The sequence below is a fragment of the Silene latifolia genome, chromosome X (genome assembly GCF_048544455.1).
Source record: "Silene latifolia isolate original U9 population chromosome X, ASM4854445v1, whole genome shotgun sequence".
NCBI classification, from domain to species: Eukaryota; Viridiplantae; Streptophyta; class Magnoliopsida; order Caryophyllales; family Caryophyllaceae; genus Silene; species Silene latifolia.
In genome coordinates, this window is record NC_133537.1 from 282,958,733 (window position 1) to 282,981,938 (window position 23,206).

General features: G+C 28.9%; 1 long non-coding RNA gene across 1 annotated transcript; it reads right to left on the reverse strand.

The window, feature by feature from the left end:
• Window positions 1-18,305: 18,305 nt before the first annotated feature.
• On the reverse strand, window positions 18,306-20,171 carry LOC141616818 (uncharacterized). Its single transcript, XR_012531051.1, has 4 exons — window positions 19,930-20,171; window positions 19,733-19,802; window positions 19,082-19,463; window positions 18,306-18,866 (listed from the first exon to the last, which is right to left on the reverse strand). It is a non-coding gene; the product is annotated as an uncharacterized LOC141616818 (long non-coding RNA).
• Between the last annotated feature and the right edge of the window lie 3,035 nt (window positions 20,172-23,206).

The following is a 23,206-nucleotide window of genomic DNA, read 5'->3' on the forward strand; positions in this document are numbered from 1 at the left end:
CCGATCTTCCATAGTATTCCAAGATCACCAATTGTCTCCTTCACCTTGCAATAAAATTGTTAGTAACAATAAATTTATTTGTGGTGAGTAATTGATTTTTCGTGCTCAAGTTTTACATGGAGCTATATTTGGGGTGCCATGGAATAGAAGCTAATGACTTACACACTATCAAAGCAACCGTAAAAATATGTACAACTCGACTGGTTCCCGTTTAGTTAATAATAATTTATTTAATTGCAGAATTTTTTATTTATTTTGCGTAATATTATTTAAAATTAAATTATTTTCTTAAATACAATTGTATATGGGTATAAAACATAGTTAAATATGATTAATCAATTTTTATTTGTTACCACTTACCAACAAGGATAGTACCATAGCAATAGTGATTATTGTTTAATATTACTAATAGGATTAGGAAAGAGGTAGTCGATGACCATCCACCATAATAAGGAAAGACTTGTGATATTGCAAGAGTTGTATAGACATTAGAAGTAAGTGATGAAATTGTTTCCAATCAATCAATCTATCTATCTATATTAATAAAGGAAGCTTTTTTCGAGCGATTATAGAGTCCCCAACTTTAATGAAATACCTCATAATAATAATAATAATAATAATAATAATAATAATAATAATAATAATAATAATAATAAAAAGATAGCAAACATTGGAAATATGATTAATAATTGCATTATTTAAAGATAATTAATATGTTAGAGTTCAGGTAGGGGTAAGATCATAAACGAACTCCCGCGTAATAATTAAAAAAAGGTCACAAAACCTATACCTAAGCAAACACTATATAACCTTATTGTATATATATACACTCCATGTACGTAGATAGCATTCATAGAAATTCCAAAGTCGGAAGTTGTGTTTGTATTCAACATATTACGAATCGATCATATGGAATATTTTTTATGGAGGATTTAATTTTGTAAGAATATACTTCGAATATATAGTTGTTGAGGATCATTGATATAGAGTTCGTTTGATTCGTGAATTTCTCTAAGTTGGTTGCTTCTATGCATGATCAAGCTAAGTCAGCATATCTATGAATCCATTACGAAATCTTTTATCTATTGTATACATTAGCTCCAAGGCTTGAGGAAGAATAATATGATTAGTAACTTGTGGAAGACGACTTCACTGCCAACCCGTCCACCTATATTTGTGTCATCATCGGTTTCGTTTGATGTTAAGGAGAACTATATATCTTGATAATGGTCATTAATGACGATTTAATCTAGCTCGTGTACAACTTGCATCTAGCCATCTAAGTTAAATAATGGTCATAGCGTACAGTGACTGTGTCGGGGAGAAACCTTTCAGCAGGCATATATGTAATTATTATTTTATCTTATTTGTATTGATAAAAGAATAAATTGATGGAAAAAGTGGTTTAGCAAGATCGAGGATTCGAGCCTAGATGCATTGCATTGAAGATGACTTTGTATGGGTAATTATTAGACTGCTACTTGCTTTAACACCAAGTGTGCAGTATGTCTTCAAACATACGAGATTTGTTAATGCGTGGATAGCCATCTTAACTTACCTATTTTCTTATTAACAACGCACGATAGAAGTTTATCGCTTTCACCGTATACATTCCTTCATAATTTTAATTAATTAATGATAAAAATATTAGAATTAGAATGACCGTATGAAAGTACCTATTCAATTTTGCATGGATCTGTTTAATTGTGAGCATCAAATCAATTCAAAAATCAAAAAAATATATAAAAAGGCGTATGTTTATTACGGCACCCCTACGCTTCCTCCCTGCTCCCGCATAATTTTGTGTTTAGTGTATGATACATTGATACTTAGGCTAACAAAGTACCAAAATCTGACTCATTTGTATCATAAACTTAATGTCTAATACTCCCTCCTATTCAGCTTATAGTTCATTATAATACTTCTCATATATATTAGAGAAAGGAAAACTATAGGCTGAATAGGATTAAGTATGAAATATATACTCTTTTTTATTCGAGAGTATTTACATTTAACAAAGATATAATAAAATAGAACCTTAATTAACATGCCACCATGATAAACGAGCCCGCTTTACTCCATAGTGTTTCTAATGAACTTTACTATTTTAGCTCAAACTCGCTAATGTGTACTTCATGGGATACTTGGAAGCACCAATTGAACATTGGATTGAGTTTTAGAACAACTAAATTCATATTCAAAGTAATAATAATTATTATAAATTACATATATTTTATTCTCTTTGTCACAGTCAATTATTTACATTTGTGAGCGATATTCATATATCATCCAATACGACATGACACATAAGAAAATTAAAGATTAAAAATATATTCTTTGAAATTAAGTAACACAATTATTGTATTTAGATTTTTTTTTTGGCTTTTGCAATTTAAATGTGTGGTAAATATGTAGAATTGAATATAGATGAATTTTTAAATTACAAGACACTATAAAAAAGATTTACGGTAAACTATTAGTGTCATCTCATTCTACTATATGATTATGATGTACAATTGCTTTCTATACATGTCTGTAAGAATACACTCTGTAGAATTTATGTCATATATTATAGAGTAGTTAATAACTTCATATACACAACAACAACAGACAATTTATGATATAATTAAAAAACATACTGAAGTTTGAAGTTTCAGTCGCCAAAAGGGTTTATACAAACATATACCCCGTAAGCATTATCATCGTTTTGTTAATGATACTTGAAGTGTGATGTGTTTGATTAAGTTAATACGTCGTAAGTATTATCATCGTTTTTCAAGGTAATATAAGACTCCTCTCTTTCCGACTTAATTTCAGCTCATTTCAGTTCAGCTTAGATTGTGTAGAGATAAGTTGAATTGAACTGAATTAAACTAAATGAAACTATACTGAATTAAACAGAGTCACATTGAACTAAAATGAGCTGAAATTAAGCCATAAAGAACCGCGCAAGTTCATCTCAGTTCAGCAGGGCCTGTTCTTTCTGCCTAATTTTTAGCTCATTTCAGTTCTATTCTGCTCAGCTTCATTCAATTAAGTTCATTTCAGTTCATCTCTTCACAAATTAACTCTTACTTCATCTTTATTTATCTCAGATCCATTCAGTTCAGTTTCTTTATCTTAATTGTAGTGGTTAATTTATAACTTGACGTTTGAGATTGATTCATGAGACAGAATATTATAAGTGGCCCGTGCATCGCACGAGCATTAAATCTAGTATATCTATCTATATTAATAAAGGAAGCTTTTTCCGAGCAATTATAGAGACTCCAACTTTCCCGAACGACTTCAGACTTTATAAACTACGTAAATACAATTTTGTAATAAAAATAACAAAAAGATAGAGTTTACTTAAGTAACCATAATTAGGATTTATGTTTAAGAAGTTTGATACGACTCTGAGTCTCCAATATATTATCTCCAAAGCTATAAATATATTCAAATCCCTTGCTTGATTGTCATTCAACTTCTTTCTATTTATTATTCGACGGATTTTTTTAGTTGCTCATAGTATTGACATTAATTGCTTCCTTTGTTTTTCTTTCTTTGCAGCTCAATTATGTATTATTGCAGAAACGGGTTGTTGAGATTCATATGATAAGACAAAGTTTGTGAGTAAATTGGATTGTTAAAACTGTCATCGCGTAATAAACAAGAGATGGAAATTAAATTGCAGGTTAAATTAGAAGCAAAAAGGACGTCCTTTAGCACAAGTTGAGATGATAAGACGATATCGCCACATTGAGTAGCTACTGTTAAATCATTATCAGGGATCCCTACCGAGCATGGCATAATATCCCGAATATTCGAGAAATAATTTGTGCATCCCGATATATGGTGAGACGCACCATATCAATAATCCGAGACAACGAAGAGATATCACCAAAGAGCCTGTCAAGAAACCATCTCAACCAAAAGCTTAAGCTGATGGTTGAAGTTCCTTGATTCGTTTTATACTCTAACAGAGCCTTTCAATGTTGTGAGGAGCGGAATTGCGAGAATGCCATGACTGAGAAAGTTCATTCACTTCGGCAGATGTCAGCAAATTAAAATCAATTCGATCGAACTCATTTAAAACTACCCGATGAGATGAGGACGAGCCACTACCTGCCATTGCATTGGCACGAACAGGACCACTGTTTCCATGGCCAGAGATAAATCCGAGTTTATTTTTCACGCGAAAGAAGACGAAGACTTCTTGCCCATTCATCATAAATATTGTCGTTCAATAGAATGTTGGTAGTATTGAGACTTGGAATATCATTGTTAAAAAGTGAGAGAGGAGTAAGTTTCTTTGGTGCAGATTTCGAGTAGTCGGAGTCGATAGTCATTATTGGGAATAAAAAAAAGGAAAAAATACCCTAGCTCTTATACCAAAAACGAATTGATAGCGAAAATATATGTGAGTAATAGGAAGAATTGTTTGATTATTCCAATTGAATACAAGGCTATATATACACAAAACGTTAGCACATATTTACGGAAATAATAGACACAATATACACCCTACTTGATTGCTTAATGAAGAGTGAAATATGGAGGATATTTCCTTCTACAATAGGAAGAAGAGAACACTCTTTTGAGTAGAACACTGGTCAACGGTCAAGCTAATATATGTTGGAGAATATTATTATGATTTCGGTATAATATCGTAATATTCATGTAAGTAATGCGCAATCTCTGAAACTGGTGCCAGTATCTTCGGGCACTAATTAAGCTTGGTATGTTACGTTTTTTTTGGAAAAGTTACAGTTCATTGTTTTGTTGTTTGAGTCGTCAGATGTACTCTGTACTCATTATAATTGGAATATGATAGTAAGAAGAAAGCTTGCTAAGCATAGGAGCTAAGATCGATAAGTATTCAGACGAATCTTCAGCGTGAGATCATAAGAAGAGGAGGGCTTCTCGATGTCGTTTGTCAGCCGCCCTATATTTCTAAAATTAACGTGAACATGTTGAATATTGCAGACCCAGGCCACTGACGAAACTGAAAGGGGTAATTAGAAGTCAGAACACGAAGAACCCTACACATAAATATGTACGAGTAGTGACGGCAGACAAGTTCGAGTTCTGGTTCATGAGATTTCTTCATTACAACAAAGCATTCAAATGTTTACAACAAGTAGTAGTCTCCCAACGCTTGGATTCACTTCCTTCAATGCAACATGTTCATACTTTTCTCTAGATTATTAAGGGGGTGTTTGGCCAAGTTTTCTAAGTGCTTTTCTAATTGTAAAACTAGAAGCTGGGCCAAAGTGTCAAACACTATAATTTAGGGAGATAAAAAACTACTTTTGAAAAGTCAGAAGTTAATAAAAAGCTACTAGAAACAGAAGCACCAAATTGATGTTTCTGAATTTGTTAAGAAACTACTTTTACAAAAGTTGGGCCAAACAACCACAACTTTTTCAAAAAATAGTTTATGAAAAAACTCATTCTAGAAGGTAAAAGCTATTTCACATAAACTAGGTCAAACAGCACCTAAGTATTCCTATTCCTATTGTAGTGCAATTATATATACACATAATATATTGTCTCAAATTAGTACTTGCGGTTTATATTTGTGTATTACTGTACTTTCTAAGTACATATATGTATATATAGTAAGATTTAAGTTTATTATCATTTGAATGAAAACCGATAATATATACGGAGTAAGCATCATCATCAACAACAACAACAACTAGAGTCGCTCCGAATGGGTCGCCGGAGAGGGGTCGTCGTGAGGGAGTAAGTGAGTGTCGAGATTGGAGGAAAGTAAAGCCAAACATTAGGAATTGAGAAAAATTAAACAAAAGGTAGGCGAAAAATAATTGATGTCCAAGAACCGCCATAGATATAACGTTTCTAAAAGTAAGTCACCATACGAAATGGTGATTCTACGCCCCTTAGGCCCGCATGAAAATTGTGCCTATGTGGACCCTAAATAAGAAATTGTTTATTTCCGAACCCAATTAAATGAGAGTGATTTTTGAAACATTATTTAAACAAAAAAAAATCGATATTTAGGCACTTAGAGATAATGAAACTCATGAGTGTATTTATGTAGGAGATGATAATGTGTGGTTATTCGTACAGATGGAGATATTGTTAAGATATAGTAATATTGTTCACTACATAAAATATTAAGAATTGGTTAACGATTCTATGATGTTAACATACAATTCTCTTTGGATTCAAATGCCAATACTTAAGTGGCATAACACACATATAAGTAAAATCGTTGGATGATTTGCTATAAAACATTATTTATAGCTTTGGATAAAACTGTGTCCATTCTAAGCATAGTCATAGTGTTTGTATAAAGAATAGGAATTAGAATAAAAGCCAACTTATTATCACCTAGCAAAATCATAAGGAAACATAAACAATTATCTCTAGGTATAAACTCATTAGCCAAAACAAATTCGTTAATCGTATATTTTCAATGTGGGCAATTTGTTATAACATCAAATAAACTCATTTACTTGAATCAGTAAGATTAGCAAAATAAAGGGGAAAGAAAAACTAAGAAAAAAAACTAATTGCATGGTGTAAATATAAGCCTCTTATTCACGCGAGAAAAAGGATTGTACATCGGATGTACTACATCATATTTAATGACTTTTTGAGTTTTTGTGTATTTTTTTCGAGTATTATAGAGTTTATAAATTACATTTTAGTTTTATGATGTCAAAGATCAAATCTTTTTGAGCTTATATGTAATTTTTTTGAGTTATAATGTAACTTTTTGAGATTAAAGTTTAAGTAAATAAACTCAAAAACTTTAAAATAAAACTCAAAAATTTTAGATTAAAACTCAAAAACTTTATATTAATACTAAAAAACTATAACATCTGATGTACTACATCATATGTATAATCCACTTACTATATTCACGCCTCATAGCAACACTTTGTGAACTAATTAATTGGTAAAGATTCATGCCCTCTTCTTTTGACTTAATTTCACCACATTTCAGTTAAGTTCAATTCAGTTCAACTCATCTCGTCACAAATTAAGACTTTCTGACTTAATTTCAGCTCATTTTAGTTCAGTTCTACTTTATTCAAGTTTAGTTTAGTCCAGCTCATCTCTTCACAGATTAAGACCTTCTCTTTTGATTTAATTTCTAACCCTGTTCTTTCTACCTTAATTTCAGGCAATTTCAGTTTAGTTCTGTTCAGTTCAGCTTATCTTTTCACAACTCAACTACTCTTAGGAGTCGTTTGGTTGATCAAGGAACTTAATTTTCCTAGGAACTTCAATTTCATGGGAATTAAGTTCCTGCATCCAATTCAGGTGAATTTGACAAAAGTGTTTGGTTGCTCATGTAGGAATTAAATTCCATGGGAACTTCTAATGACCAAGGGGGGTAGGTAAGCCAATTCCTACATCATGTAGGCATTGGAAGTTCCTGGAAACTTCTAATTCCCCCATTTTCCAAAAAATATGGCAACCAAACAACCCGTGTTTTTGCAATTCATGTGATTTTCCAATTCCTGTGTTTTTCAAGTGTCAACCAAACAACCCCTTACTTCATCTCCTTTCCATTTAGCTCAGCTCTATTAAGTTCATCTCAACTTCATTCAGTTGAGTTCAGTTAAGTTTAGCTCTTAATCAACCAAAAAGAACATGGCCCATTTCAGCTTCATTTAGTTCAGCTCAACTTTATTGGTAATTAGAGTATTATTGGATCATATATCATAAGATATTACAATACGGCCCGTGCATTGCACGGGCATTAAATCTAGTATATATATAAAAGAGGCTTTTTTCAGGCAATTCTAGAGACTCCAACTTTTTTAAAACACGATTTTTATTTTTAATAATAAACTCAGCTGAAGATAATTATTTTGAGCTAAGAAAATAAGAGATATAGTAAATTACAAAAAAATTGAGTTTTATTTTTGAATCCTACTAAAATAATGTATTTAGAATCCTACCTAAGGTAAATCTCCGATAAGCTTATTTAATTCAAAGGATAGGCTATCTATGTTGTTATGTTACACTATAAATAGACATCTATCATTGACAAAAAAATTCCATGGTGAATTTGGCCGAAATATTTTTACATAGGTAATAGTTTTGGACTCAGCAGTCAGCAATTTGCACCATATGAGATATTGTTTTTGTTCTTTGTTGTATATTCGAGCAATTTTTAATTGTATAGAAGTATACATGAATCACAACTTCTTAAGGAGTATTGTTGACAAGGTGATGTGCTTTAGTTTGTTTCCGATACCAATTTTGTTTATTGTTATCTTTTTCTGATCTTTGCAAATGTTAATTTAATGTATTGATTTTTGGAAATGTTTACTTCTATGATCTAATATTGCTAATTTCAAGTGTATGTCATGTCTACTTGAATAATCAAATCCCTTAGATTGTACGACTAAATACTACTACTACTATATGCATATAACCGAAGAAAATATGAAGCAAGCGTAAATATTTTACTTTTGGTTCTTCTTATTTAACTAAGTGAAAAACTTCTTTTAAGAATGCGTTGAAGGACTTGACATTTAATTTTCGTACTGAAGTAGCAGAATCTTTGCTTTCGTCGTAAAAATGAGCAGGCAGGGGCGTCTTAAAACAATCGGAGGCCCGATGCTAAAACAAAAAATGAGGCCCTAAAAATTACACTCGAAACTTTATAAACATAAACATATTAGCAACTAGAACTTACGAGAATGGTTAACTAAGTATAATTAGTCATGATTGTTCTACAAACTAATGAAAATAGAAGATTAGAATATCAGTGAAACAACATTCAACCACTCGACATGATTAACAACTAACAATTGGCAGATTTTAGTCAAAATCATCAGACTAACAAATTTTTTTAGACCCATATAGAATTAACCAAACAATCATTAATTACAAATTAAAACAATCATTATTACAACTAAATTTTGGTTGGAACCGTCACGTTATGAATCCGACCCAAAATTATGATAAATTAACCAAAATAATCATGACTTACAAACGAATCAAAATTAAAACTCATGAAGTTAGAGAGGAATTCATACCTTATCCTCATATTATTCTCCTTGATTTAGCTAGATTTTTATTAGGTGGGTAATTTAATTGACGGAAAATTGAGAGATTAGAAACGATTGTAAACTTGTGTGAAGGTTCAAAGATATATAATCGAAATTAGATTAATGATTATGATTATTTGAGAATTTGGTTGTGGAAATCTAAACGACGTAATGGGAAACATAGAGAATTAAGGCGGAGAATTAGTTGTTAATTGTAGGTTTAGTTTTTTTTTCTTTTCTATTAACAGAGAAGGACTACGCCCACAGACTTCCATTTCATATCATACGAACCAATCTCCTTTCTTTGAATTGGATTTTCCCTCCCTTCTTTTAGGTTAAAGCAGCAGTTTCATCCCCCTCCGTATCCATAGGTAGCCAAGTAAGCATCTTGGTTCAGTCGAAGAAGCAAATGCCAATGCTAAGCTAATTAAAGGCGACTTCGTTTCCAGTAGGATGGGAGGGACCATAAGCATTCGATCTATCAGGCTGGTAAAGTAAGAAATAATCCGTATCTATGCCCAGACAAGAGACCGGTGCGGCGGTGCCGAAGAAGTCCCATCAAGCGTTACTCTTCTTTTTTGAGATATAAATCCCCCTCCCCTTATTATTACTATTATTATTGGATACATCTCAAAATTACTAATGTTTTTCAACAATAAACTAGGTTTGTGACCCGTGGAATTCACGGGTTTATCTGTTTTAGTTTTGATATTTTTAACATATTGTTAATATTTGTTCGAGTGTTGATCCATTTAAAAATTTAGATTCTTGAAATACATAGAAATTAGTTAGTTAATACCTTATTTTTTTGACAACTTTAGTTTATTTTTTTAAATCGAATCCTGCAAGTGACACTGTGGTAGCTACTAATTTTGAGAAACTTGACAACGGAACAATGACAAAGACGACTCATTATATGTACGTGTGTTTTACTCCGCAATATAATAAAGTGCATTTTTTAAATATTAAAAGTTGAAACCATCCGTATATAATAAATTCTGTATGGAAAAATCTTCAATGACGCCTTATAAGGTTGTAAACTCAATACCTCAGTATAGTTATCTCCAAATTATTTTCAGACCTCTCCATCAACCCTCCCATTGAAATATCTTTGAAGTCTTATCACCACGTGCATGCTTCAAATATTATTTACGTCCGAAAAATATTTATTATATCGATAGAAAAATATTAGATACGATCCGAATCCCAAAAGGTTCATAAAATTTTTTAAGTTCCTTATTACTATTTCAAGAATTTGATCCATCTCTTGTTATACTTATGTCCACGATCCTATATAAAAATAAAAATAGTAAGAATATAAAATAATCTATTCCGGTTTTGAAAAAAAAAACATATAAACTTAAAAATATACGGATTAGAATTTAGAAACCATACTATTTAATATTTATCTGAAGGTTCACTTTCGATTCCTTATAGTACGCTTCCTTTTAGTACATGCCTTGATAATAATTCATATGAAATGAAGAAGAAAAATATATGTTAGAGATGATTATACTCATGAGTACAAAAATACAAATTCAAATAGGTTGATTGGGAAAGCATAATAGTAAAATTACACAACAATATTCGCTTAATAACAAATTTAAAGAAATATTATAAGATCTCCATTTTGAGATCAACGATCATCTTATAATGGTTAAAAAGGCATAAACCACTTAAAAAAGTAAAGTAAATTTGATAGAAAAACAATCAAAAGGTGGGAGTTGGAGAAAACTTAAATTGGAAGAGGAAATGACATAATTAAAATGATCAATTATTGTCATGATGGTTCAAAAAAAGTAAATTGTGAAATTTTAAAGATTTTTCATTCATATTTGTACTTATTTATTTACCATTAATTATGAGTATAGTTTTTTTTTAGGAAATTATTAGAGTAAGTTTTATGTATTTTTCCTAGTTTGACAAAAAAAACACATAAACTTAAAAACATACGAAGTAGAATTTAGAAATCATACTATTTAATATTTACCCGAAGATTCACTTTCGCTTCCTTTTATTACATGCCTTGTTAATAGTTCATATAAAATGAAAAAGAAAAATATATGTTAGAGATGATTATACTCGTGAATACAAAAATACAAATTCAAATAGGTTGATCGGGAAAGTATAATAGTAAAATTACACCACAATATACGTTTAATAACAAACTAAAAGAAATATTATAAAACTTCTATTTTGAGATCAACAATCATCCATTACTTATCGGTTTCTATCTTACGTTTTTTTACCTTTAATTTTATCTCAGTTTCGTGTCTTTTATATTTCTTCCCTCTTCAGATTACCCACCTGATGGTTTGCCTTATCTGCATTCACATACGTTTTATGGTGCTATAAAGTTATATAAAAAATACATTGACCAAAAGATAAAACATCAACCTGGCAAAAACTTGACAAACGAATCAAAACATTGTCACATGTAAGTCAGTTAAATTAAACCAACTGGAAAACATGAATTCAAATATAAAGCAAACGATTCATAAAACCAACAACGTAACAAATTAAAATATACTTTATTGGACACAGCAGCAGCAACAACAACAACAATACTCAACAATAATACTCGACAATAATACTCAATATAATTAATATAATCAAATAAATAAATTAAACCATAAAATACAATCCATAACTTAGAAACTCATGACAAATAGGCATATTTTAAATAAATAAAGTGTATAGAAACTATTATAGGCATTGTAGGTTTTATAGTCATTACACAATCATAAATTCCCATATTTTAATTTAATCTTTAATTTATTTTGTGGTATTATTAAATTATATAATTGATTGCCGGGGACCTCAAGAGATGAATTAAATAGGACAAAATGTTAATGAAAATTATGGGTGTTGAGTAATATAAGGAGTTTTAATAAAATTATTAACATATTATATTACAAAAATTAATTAAATAGGAAAAACTTTTAATTAATTTGGTGTGTGTAAGTATTATGAAGAGTTTTAATCAATTTATTAACATGTTTAATTAAAAAAAATTAAATAGGAAAATGTTAATAATGGTCGGTGTTCAGTAATATGAAGAGATTTAGTTAATTTATTAACAGGTTTTATTAAAAAAAAATTAAAAACAATGAATTAAATAGGAAAATGTTAATATTGGTGAGTGTTTAGTAATATGAAGAGGTTTAATTAATTCCTTAACATGTTTTATTACAAAAATTTCAATTAAAATTTCAGTTTTAATTATAAATTATGAAATTTATTAACATGTTTTATTACAAAAATTTCAATTAAAATGTCAATGTTAATTATAAATTATGAAATTTGATGTAAATTTGTAAGGGTTATATAAATTTTGGAAGACAATATATTTAATATACAAAATTAATTTAAGAATAATGATAATATCCTTTAATATTATAGATATAAGTGAATTAAATTAATTTATAGATAAATGATTTAAATTAATGTCATGTAATAATAAATTAATAATCCATGTCACATTAATTCGCCATGTCACATTAAAAATATGTAACATCACATTTAAATATGCTATGTCACATTAAATTTTAATCTAGGTGGTTTTTTGGATCCTACGTGGCTTTGTCTAGGTGGCTTTTATTTGTCATTTTAGGGTAGCCTTTTAATTATATTTTATTGATTTTAAATAAATTAATTACGAACTCATTGCTTCCTTCCAAATTAAACACCTCATATTTATTGTGAGACCACATTATACACCTCAAAGACTCTAATAGAGCACCAGAAATTAATACTTTGTAAATTGCCTAACTTTATTTTTTTAACTACCTAACTAGTTTTGAAACCCGTGAAAAATCACGGGTTCTATACAAATTTCCTTTTTTTTTATTAATACTACTTTTGTAATGATTTGAAAACATCGCAGACGATAAAATAAGATGTAAATTATGAGAATGAACATAATAACACGGTAATATAAACAATAATAATAATAATATGAGATTAGTGGGGGAGGCATTGTATTTGTCGTTAAAATGTGGGTCTTTGTAAAAGATACAAAAAAAAATCTAATCATGAGTAACTCTTCTTCTTCTCTATTAACAACCTAGTAAATTAATGGAATTTAATCGAGAGTTTTTTTGAATGTAAATGTTGAACGGATGACGTTGCTCATTGCTCTGATGATTCTTGATTTATGCTAACTCATAAATTCAGTAATGATTTGCATTCTCAATTCATCATACTCAAATTAAATAGTCTAATTACATGTATATAGACATAAGTTGTTTATATAGAAATCAATGATTAATACTTATACATGGGTTATGTATTATGTAACTTTAAGATATTGGTGCTCCGGAGATTGAGGAGTTTCTTAACGGCCAATTTACCAAAGGCGGTCAAGTTTTTCTCCTTCAATAGGTAAAGAAAAATAGCCTAACAAAGTGAATGAAGTAAGACTAATACAGTAATTGAATACATTGAATATGTGTCTCTCCATTTCAAATTTAATTATCATTTGATAGTTTTTTTTTCTCTTGTAAGAATTATCCGTCAATATTATGTCGATACTATCACTACAACTAAAAGGTCAAGAATAACTAATAGGCTAAAAACCTTAGCATAATTATTGGAACAAAAATAGATAGGCTAATATCAATTAAAATGATCGACGACATAAAAATACATCCTCGTAATGGTGATTACTCCATTCAAGACCTCCAGATTTGATCATCCATATGAACACATCCTTCAACATCAACTATCGTGTTAACTGATATTGAACTAATATCTGAAAAAAAAAAAATTGATAATTCTTAAATTGTGTTCTGTACTCACCGATTGTCATGTATTAATAATTAAAATAGGAAAATTTCCCAAAAAAAATTCCAAGAAAAAAATGAGAAACATCATGCTACCTCTTAAAAAATCCACATATTTGTCGATTGTCATTTGCACGTATTGATCTCCAAGTATGTCATGCTCCTGAAATTCATTCAATTGTACAAATTAGTATTTTGCCAAAATCAATTGTACACGAAATACAAAATTGCATAAGATATACCGAGTATATGAAAAATATTATCAAATGAGTTTTGTATTAATAATTAAAATAGGAAAATCTCCCAAAAAAAATCCAAGGAAAAAAAATGAGAAACATCATCCTCTTAAAAAATCAACGTACTTGTCGATTGTCATTTGCATGTTTTGATCTCCAAGTATGTCATGGTCCTGAAAATTCAATCAATTGTACAAACTAGTATTATGCCAAAATCAATTGTACATGAAATACAAAATTGCATAAGATATATTATCAAATGAGTTTGACCAATATAGTAAAATCTTATAATGGAAAAGAGAACATGATAAAAACGAAAGAGTTGTAGGTTGATAAAAAAAACTATAATAAAAATGCATGTCTATTGTTGTGCTCATGGAATAAACATTATCATCTCAAGAAAAAAAAAGTAGTAATTAAGAAGTCATAATATCATCAAAAGTTTTAAGGTAAACTAAAAATATGAATCATTATAAACAAACTTGAGAAATGAGTTATGGAGAAAGAAGATGAAAAGTATGGTTAAATGCTTGTGGTGAATTGAATAAAGTATTGAAGTGGAAGAAAATAAAAAGTTTATTGTCTTCTTTAATTTTTTCTAATATTGTAAATGTAAGAATAAATATTAGGGGACATAAAAGAAAATAATTATGATGATGAGACTTGTAATATGACTTCTTGAAATCATGTGGTTATATCACATGTCATTTAAAAATGTACTCAATGTTAGCCTTTTTATACTATTTATTATATAGATTTTAAAGAAATAAATAAATGTATACTTTAATTTTATGATTTTGTGTTAATATGAAAAAATTTAACCGATTCACTAACATATATGTTCTCTTCCAAAAATTTCAATTAAAATGTGAAATATAATTGTAAATTATGAAACTTTTATGTCAATTTTGGTAAGTTACATCTTTTTTTTGGTTTTTTTAGCTCATCAAATCTTTAATATATACATTTAATTTAATAATATTAATGACGTCTTTTGATTTTCTTTATTTGTATGTTACACAATATATAATGACATTTTTGTAAGGACTTTTAGTAATCATTTTTTTTATAAGAATTATATCAAACAACCAATAATCTGATAATAATTAATAAATAATTAAATAATCAATAAAAATTAATAGAAATTAATGGGATATAAAATATTAAATGCTAATGCCATGTGAAATTAAGATAAATGCTTTAATCTAAACTTTTAACTATATTGTATAGATTTACTTAAGTATTTACAGAATTTGTTTGTAAATTACTTAAATTAAATAAATATTTTCTTTTCTATATATTTTATATTTTCCAAAACCTTATCCTTTACGTAAAATAATTTCATGAACTAAATACACGGTATTACTACCCTTTTAAAATTCTATTATTACTGTTTAATTTCACTTAAGTATTTACAGAATTTGTTTATAAATTACTTAAATTAAATAAATATTTTCTTTTTCATATATTTTATATTTTCCTAATTTTTTTATATGATCTTTAATACTCATTTGTCGATTAAGTAGTTCTGTAAAACATCTTCTATATACAACAAAGTTATAGTAGCAACAATAGTGAATTAATGCCTTTTAAAAAAAGTAGTAAATTAGTGACAATACGATTTTTTTTTTTTTTTTTTTTTGTTTTCAACTTCATTTATTCACCGTCGTTCTTAATTTCTTATGTATTCAGTTTTTTTATTTTTATTTCGAATACATATAATACTACTCCATATGAAATATTTTGAAATTATTAACTTATAATTAATGCGTATTTTTTTATTGTAGTTTTTTTTAGTTATTTAAATTTAAAGCTAATGGAATATGGGTGGATTTTTAAAGGGAATAAGTATTTTAAATTAATGCAATATAATAATAAATTGGATAATCCATGTTATATTAGTTTGCCAAGTCACATTATTATTGTGTACGTGACTTTTTTCCATCCCATGTGGCATTGTCTACGTGACATTTTTAAGCTAGCCTTTTAATAATATTTATAGATGAAAGGTACAGTAAAAAACAATTAATAATATGTAGTATGTCCTTTACAACCAATAATCAATATGTCGTATTGATTTACTCGAGCTCAACCGTTTGCAATATCCTTCGTGTATGTTGTTCAGATGGATCCATGTTTGCCCATTGTGCAACATACCTGCAAAATAAAATTGATACAAAATTAGAAAGCTTAAAAATATAACATAGAGAAGAAAAAAACGATCAGCGGAACGTTAGGAATGTGAATGCATGATTTGCTAATTTGGGAGACAATAAATCATCCCCTATTTACTAAATAAATAGGAATTCTCACATTTTTCCCTCCAAAAAGCATCTTTTTAAATAAGGAAGGTAACTACAATTATGTGCATTTACTAAAGAGGGAAACTAATAATTACATTTTTATTACATTAAATTATTATCTTTTACTTAAAATTAAACTTTTCATCAATTTATCTAACTCCAAACTATAATATCTTAATTAAAATATAAATAAAAGTTATATAAAACTATAAATTGCTAAATCTTTTATTGATACTATTATTTAAGAATGACTTAATACATATTACATACAAAAAAAAACTGTAAATCGTTATTATTACTTTTGTGATAAAAAAGTTGAGATGGCTAAAAATTTGAATTCATTAACTTTGTGGGTAAAAAAATATTTTGTTTTAAAATACATTTCAGCAAAAAAAAATCTCTTGATTAATTGTCATCAAATCAAAATACAAAAATGAGGAATATGGACAATTAATGAAATATCATTATTTTATAAGTAATTTATTTATTAAAATATACTCCCTCCATTATAGAATATATGACGTTTTAGCCAAAAACACAGTTTTTAAGAAAGTCTTTATTCATGATTATGGCATAATAGAGTAGCTTTGGAAATAGGAAAATGACTACCCAAGTTGGCTTTGCTTTCTTTTACCCAATCCGTATGTATTACTTTGGCTTAATATTGTGTATTGCTTTTATTTGTAGTGCAAAAGCTGATGTCATCCGTACATTAGAAGGGACAGTGTGGTCAATATATATATACATACATTTATTGCACGGGGTCTAAACTAGTATATATATACATGCACAACAATCATGTTGCCTTAATCTTCCTACACCGTATAAAATTCTAATATGTGCAAAACTCAACCATATATTAATAACAAACCTTACACCGTATAAAATTCTAATATGTGCAAAACTCAACCATATATTAATAACAAACCTCAAACCATAAGATTTTTATAAACTAATTAATTTATTCTAGGTAGTTGGTAAATAATGGACTCTCTATAATCGCTCGAAAAAAAATTTCTTTAATAATATAGATAGATAGATATTGATTGATGAGATGAGTAGTGAAAATTTTTATGGTACCAATTGAAAATTTATAAATAATACATTAAAATGTTAAACCTCTGTATATACCGTGCATGCATTGTGCGGGATCTAAACTAGTGAATTATTTGTATAACATGTACAAAGGATATTACAAAAAACAGTAACCATATATCTAGTCAAGCATAAACAATACTTCGTATTTCATCTTTTTTTATAATAAGGTACAAGTTATCTAATATTTTTACTTAATTTTACTATTTATTATCGGTTTCCTTAACACATTATGATTCAGACAAATAATTTATTATCGGTTTTCTTAACACGTGCCGAATAGGTTTCTTCATTTCCGACGAGAACCCAAAATCGTCACTAATGTCCCATATTCTTAATTTATGTTTTGGTTTAGTTTATGTTTCCGGAAATCAAACCCATACGCTCTTTCCCGGTGGTTTCTGTAAATATCCGTCAAGTGAAGTAGTCTGGTTTATTGAATTCTTGAATTTATATAGAGTTGGTATAGTATTGATGTAGCTAGTGGTGAGATACATAGTCCGTTGGTTACCACATTAACAAGTCGTTAGTTATTAATTTGTTAGAGTAGTTACTAGTTTGTGAGGAGTAAACTAGTTTTGTGCCCGTGCAATGCACGGAATGTTTATGGTTTCTTACGAAAAATGCTTTAATATAGTGGTTTAGACTTAAGATAAAGTTATGGAAATGAACATTACATCCTCTATATGTTCGAATCCCTCTTTCTCATATATTATAATAGTTCCCTTTGTAACTCATTTCACACGGGAAAAAAAATACTTTAATACTATTCCGTATGTAAGATAGTGAATTCATCAAAAATACTTACGGTGTATGATACTCCATTATCTACGCTACCTCAAATTATGTTGGCAAAGTGCACCATTAAAATTTTAGTTCGCATCTTCACAACAAAAATCCAACCAATACAAATAAATCAAATATCTAATACATCGGCACCAAAAATTTATGGATACCATGTCTATACCTTCAAAAACAAATCTTGATTTGGACTTGCAAAACTTAAAGACAAAGTTAAGCTTCACAAAGTACACAAAGTTAAACTTAACCACAAAGTTAAACACCCTGATGAACACCATTATCCCATCCACCACAAATTGTTGAGAAAAACACCCAAAACGAATTATGAGAAATTCAACTACTTAAATATAGAAGAGTAGTCCTCCACCTTCAAATGCCTCTATTGTCCAAATTTGATGGTGAACTCTTATTTACTTGCAAATAGATTGATTTACCAGCATTTGCGTAAGCACAACTCCAAAAAATTCTCCGGAGTTCGTCCAACAAACGAAGTACGACGTATATTCCATACTCTTAACAATAGATAACAAATTAAAATAAAACTTACATGTGAAAGAAGTTTGATAGATAAGAAAAATGTACCTACAAAGTTATTCATTTTCGAGTCCACGGTTCATCACATACCTATTAATTAACAAACAAATATTAGAACAACCTGAGTATTGCATGAATATTGCATGAATTTGTAAGAGGGTGGGTACCAACTGATGGGCCCTATCATTATCCGAAATCATTAAAAACAGAGATCATGGATCAATTAAAGTAAAATATACAGATTAGCTAAGACTATGTATTCAAAATACTACTGAGAAAATCAAAAATAAGAAATTGGAAATCACCTTTCGAAATCCGAGGTTTGCAGTGGAGAAATTAGTAGCCTCCTCAATAGCTACAACATTTTAAAGGGCTAAATAACTATAAATTTTTTATATTCCAAGTTTTTCACATATCAAATTTGATGCGACGACAATTATTATGGGTGATGAACGGATAGGCTGGTATTTGATTCATTTCTACAGTTAATGAATTGAGACATTGAATTTAAGCAGCATGTTTTGTGGGGACTTGGAAGCCGTTAAGAGAAGTAGTGAAAGAGGGAGATTAATAGTCAACTTAGTGAGTATGAGTATAGATTAATCATAGATGACTTCAAAAGTATGAGCACTCAGACATGGTGTAAGACATGTTGTAGCCGCAGTCCCTTAAATACCGAAACAACATCTGCAATACAGAGATTTCAAATACATAATTTTAGTGAGGTATGGAAAAGGTCATTTGGTTGTAGAAAATAATTCTCATGACACACCATAAGTTCGGAAAAAAATCATTCAATTTCACTCTAGAGGTTACACAATCTTTAAAACACTGCAAATTATAGTAACTAATAATTTTTCAGATTTAACTATTGTTGCCTTCCAAATCCCTCCACCATCCTTTTGCTAATTAACCAACAAAAAGAAAAAATAAAACAAAAAAGAAGAGAGAATCACCTGTAGATAAACTCATGGTGAACATATATTAAGAAATACCGATTTCAGTCATCTTTGAAGGGTAGTAAACCTGTAAAATATGAAACTACTAATTAAGACCAAAATAAGGACCATATTCAAATCAGATCCTAAATTTACCTTTAATCAATTTATAATCAAAGCAATCAAATAATAAATTGCAAGAAACAGAGCCTTACCATAGGAATAGGATGGTGCAAATGGCAACGATTAATATAGGACACTCAGAGAGGCGGTCATGTGGTATGAGTGTAACGTCATATATTATTAAAGAAGCAATTGATTGGTTCAATTAAGAAATAGGTGTAAATAAATAATCATGAAGAATATGAAGAGGGGAAGAAATAGATGGGAATTAAAAGAGACATAGTAAAGGAATGGTGAATCAAGCGTTTAGAAGAGGAACGACCATATATGGCATAATTTTTTTATTTTATTTTTCCTATTTTATTTGTTCAATGTTCATCGAGGACGCCAGATTCACGGACTGGGCTTCGTTGAAGTAAGGCTTTTCAAGTTATATTGCCACGTACATCTTTTTGTTTTGCCTTTTTATAGTATTTATATATGTGGCATTGCGTTAATCAGACGTGGCATTTTACAATCACACGTGGCTTTGTTGACGTGGACTTTATGAGCCATTTTAGTTTAGACTTTTAATAGTATTTTATAGATAAAATTTATTTTATATATATATATATATATATATATATATATATATATATATATATATATATATAAACTTTAAAAGTAAAAAGCTAAAATGATAAGAATTTTTAAAACAATTGTAGACCACTCAAACGAGTAGGATGGGTCGGCTGGTGAGGCGGTTCATACATATTAAACTCGAATACGGGTCAGACTAAATATAGGTGGGCTTATACGGGTCACGGGTCAAGGTAAAATCAGAATACATGTCATAAAAATTATATTAATTTAATAAAATATATAAATTTGATTTTTCAATTATTTTTGTAATTTAAAATATTTAAAATAATAATAATTTCTAATTATTCTTCAAATATAATATATAACATACTCCGTATAATATATAAGTATTAATATTGAATTAGTCAAGCCTTTATTTAACTCATTAATTATTTATTCTATGAAGAAAAACTTACATTTTCCAGATGCAAAAAAAAAAAAAAAAAAGTTACATTTGTACAAGCTCATTTACAAACAGAACACTATTTAGTTACTCGTGCATGTCGATTATAATTTTTATATACACAAATCATAAAAAAAAATGTTAATTTTTTTTGTATAAACTTATATTCTAAAAAAAATATTTCAATGTAGTTGTATATACCCACATTCTCACGAGAAAACTAATGTTAAGAAAGTAAACATAACTTCTCAATTGCGAAGATACAATTAAAGACGAATCAATATTATAACCCGTACAACGTACGGGCACAAAATCTAGTAATATATAATGTAAGACTCTATCTATAGCAGAGATGATTGGTTAATGTAATTGATGTGGATGAACGAACAACACGAATAATACAAACGATAATCTTTCCCAACCTATCGGTTCTAACGGTTAGGTAATTATTGATGGAGTTGGATGTTCAACTAAAATGATAATTACATATCATTAAGGGTTGTTTTTTGCGAATCAAATGGAGATATTGGTAACTCATGGCATAAAGTATAAAACAAACATGGAATATTATCTCTCATAATAAGAACAATAAGATGAATGGGCATTATGATTTAGGTATTAGAAAAGCAAATTATGAGTTTTGAACAGTTAATAGGTTGTAGTTTTCTTAGAATTTGAGCAAATTATTGTGTAACTCTTTAACTATCCTAACGGAACTTAATTATTTTAAAAATAAAAAGTCATAATATATGTAATTTAAAAACATATAGTTGATTGAACTAAAAATATAAAGACAATAAACTATCACTCTCAATGTTGTATTATCAAAATATAGAGTTTTTATACATGTGTTTTACTATAATTGAGACGTATGTACGCATTGTATTTGGCAGTGATGCATAAAAAGACTCTAAATTATACGAACTATATGTGCTATAATTGCATAACAAATGAATAAGAGATAGAGTTAATGGAAAAATATAAATAGTGACATGTCAAGAAAATTCGTATACTTCTTCAAGAAGATTAAGCAAATAAAACCAAAAAGAATATAAAGTCATAATAACCCTCATATTGGTCATAGAAAAAAATAAACGATAAAGGATACAACCAAAATGAAATAGGCGAATAAATGATATGAACGGAGGGAGTAGTACTTACTTTGAAACATTCTAAGCATATTACCCGGGCAACGCCCGGGCATGTAATCTAGTAGTTTTAGTATAATTGATGAGTGATTACATAAAATTTTTAAACGTTAATTTTTATTCAAATGATGAATCTACAAATAACATGGTTAATGAAAAAAGCAAAAAAAAAAAAAAAAAGCTGGATGGAAGTAGTTAGGCCAAACATATAAATTTTTAAGAAACCGCTTTTATAAAAGTATGGTCAAACAACCAATTTTTTTTCAAAAAGTAGTTTGTGAATAAACTCCTTTTAAAAATGAAAAACTATTTTACACAAACATGACCAAACAACACCTTAATTAAGGGTAAGATTATTGGTAGTCTTGAGACAAGACTTTGGTAAGTCTTAAGACAAGACTCACTCAAAACTACCAATAATCTACCCTAATTTTGACAAAGTCTTAAGTTGAGTCTTGGAAATCCAAGACTCAACTTAAGACTTTGGGTGAGTCTTGACCCCATCTTAAAGGGAAATTAACCAATGAGTGAATTTCACGTGTCATTTCTTTTTTTTTTTTTGTGAAAAAAAAGGAGTAAAGTGGAAAAGTAGAGTTGGAGGTGAGTCTGACGGATAATGCATAAAGTCCGAGGTGAGTCTATATAATAAAGAAATAATAAAATTAAGTTAGTGAAAAGCTGATGTGGCAAAGTCTTAAAACTTGGAAGAGTCTTACTGATAATATCACCCTAAGAGAGGGAAGTGGTTGATGCCTTGATGGACCGTAGTTGTTGTTGGACACAAATCCACAATGACAATAATTAATAGACTGTACCATCAATGTATTATTTACAACTGGTAGTTTAAAATCTGAGCTATATATTAAAGTTTTCAACTTTTGTTTGAAAGAATCTAACCTATACTATAAAGTTTCTGAACAAACATACTTTAACATTAAAAAAAACTTTTAAAAAGCTCAGAAAAATTACACATAAGCTCGAATAAATGTATAGTAGTCGTACAATGCTTATTATACAATTGGAGGTATAGTACTATTTACCCAATGACAGTAGGATTCGGAGTGTATCCATGTACTTAAAATGGATGATTACATTTAGATATTAAATAAATTGTTGATGCTTAATAATTGCTTTTTACTCCCTTTATCCCGATTATTTGTTTAATATTTTAATTTGGGTGTCTCAATCAATTGTCTA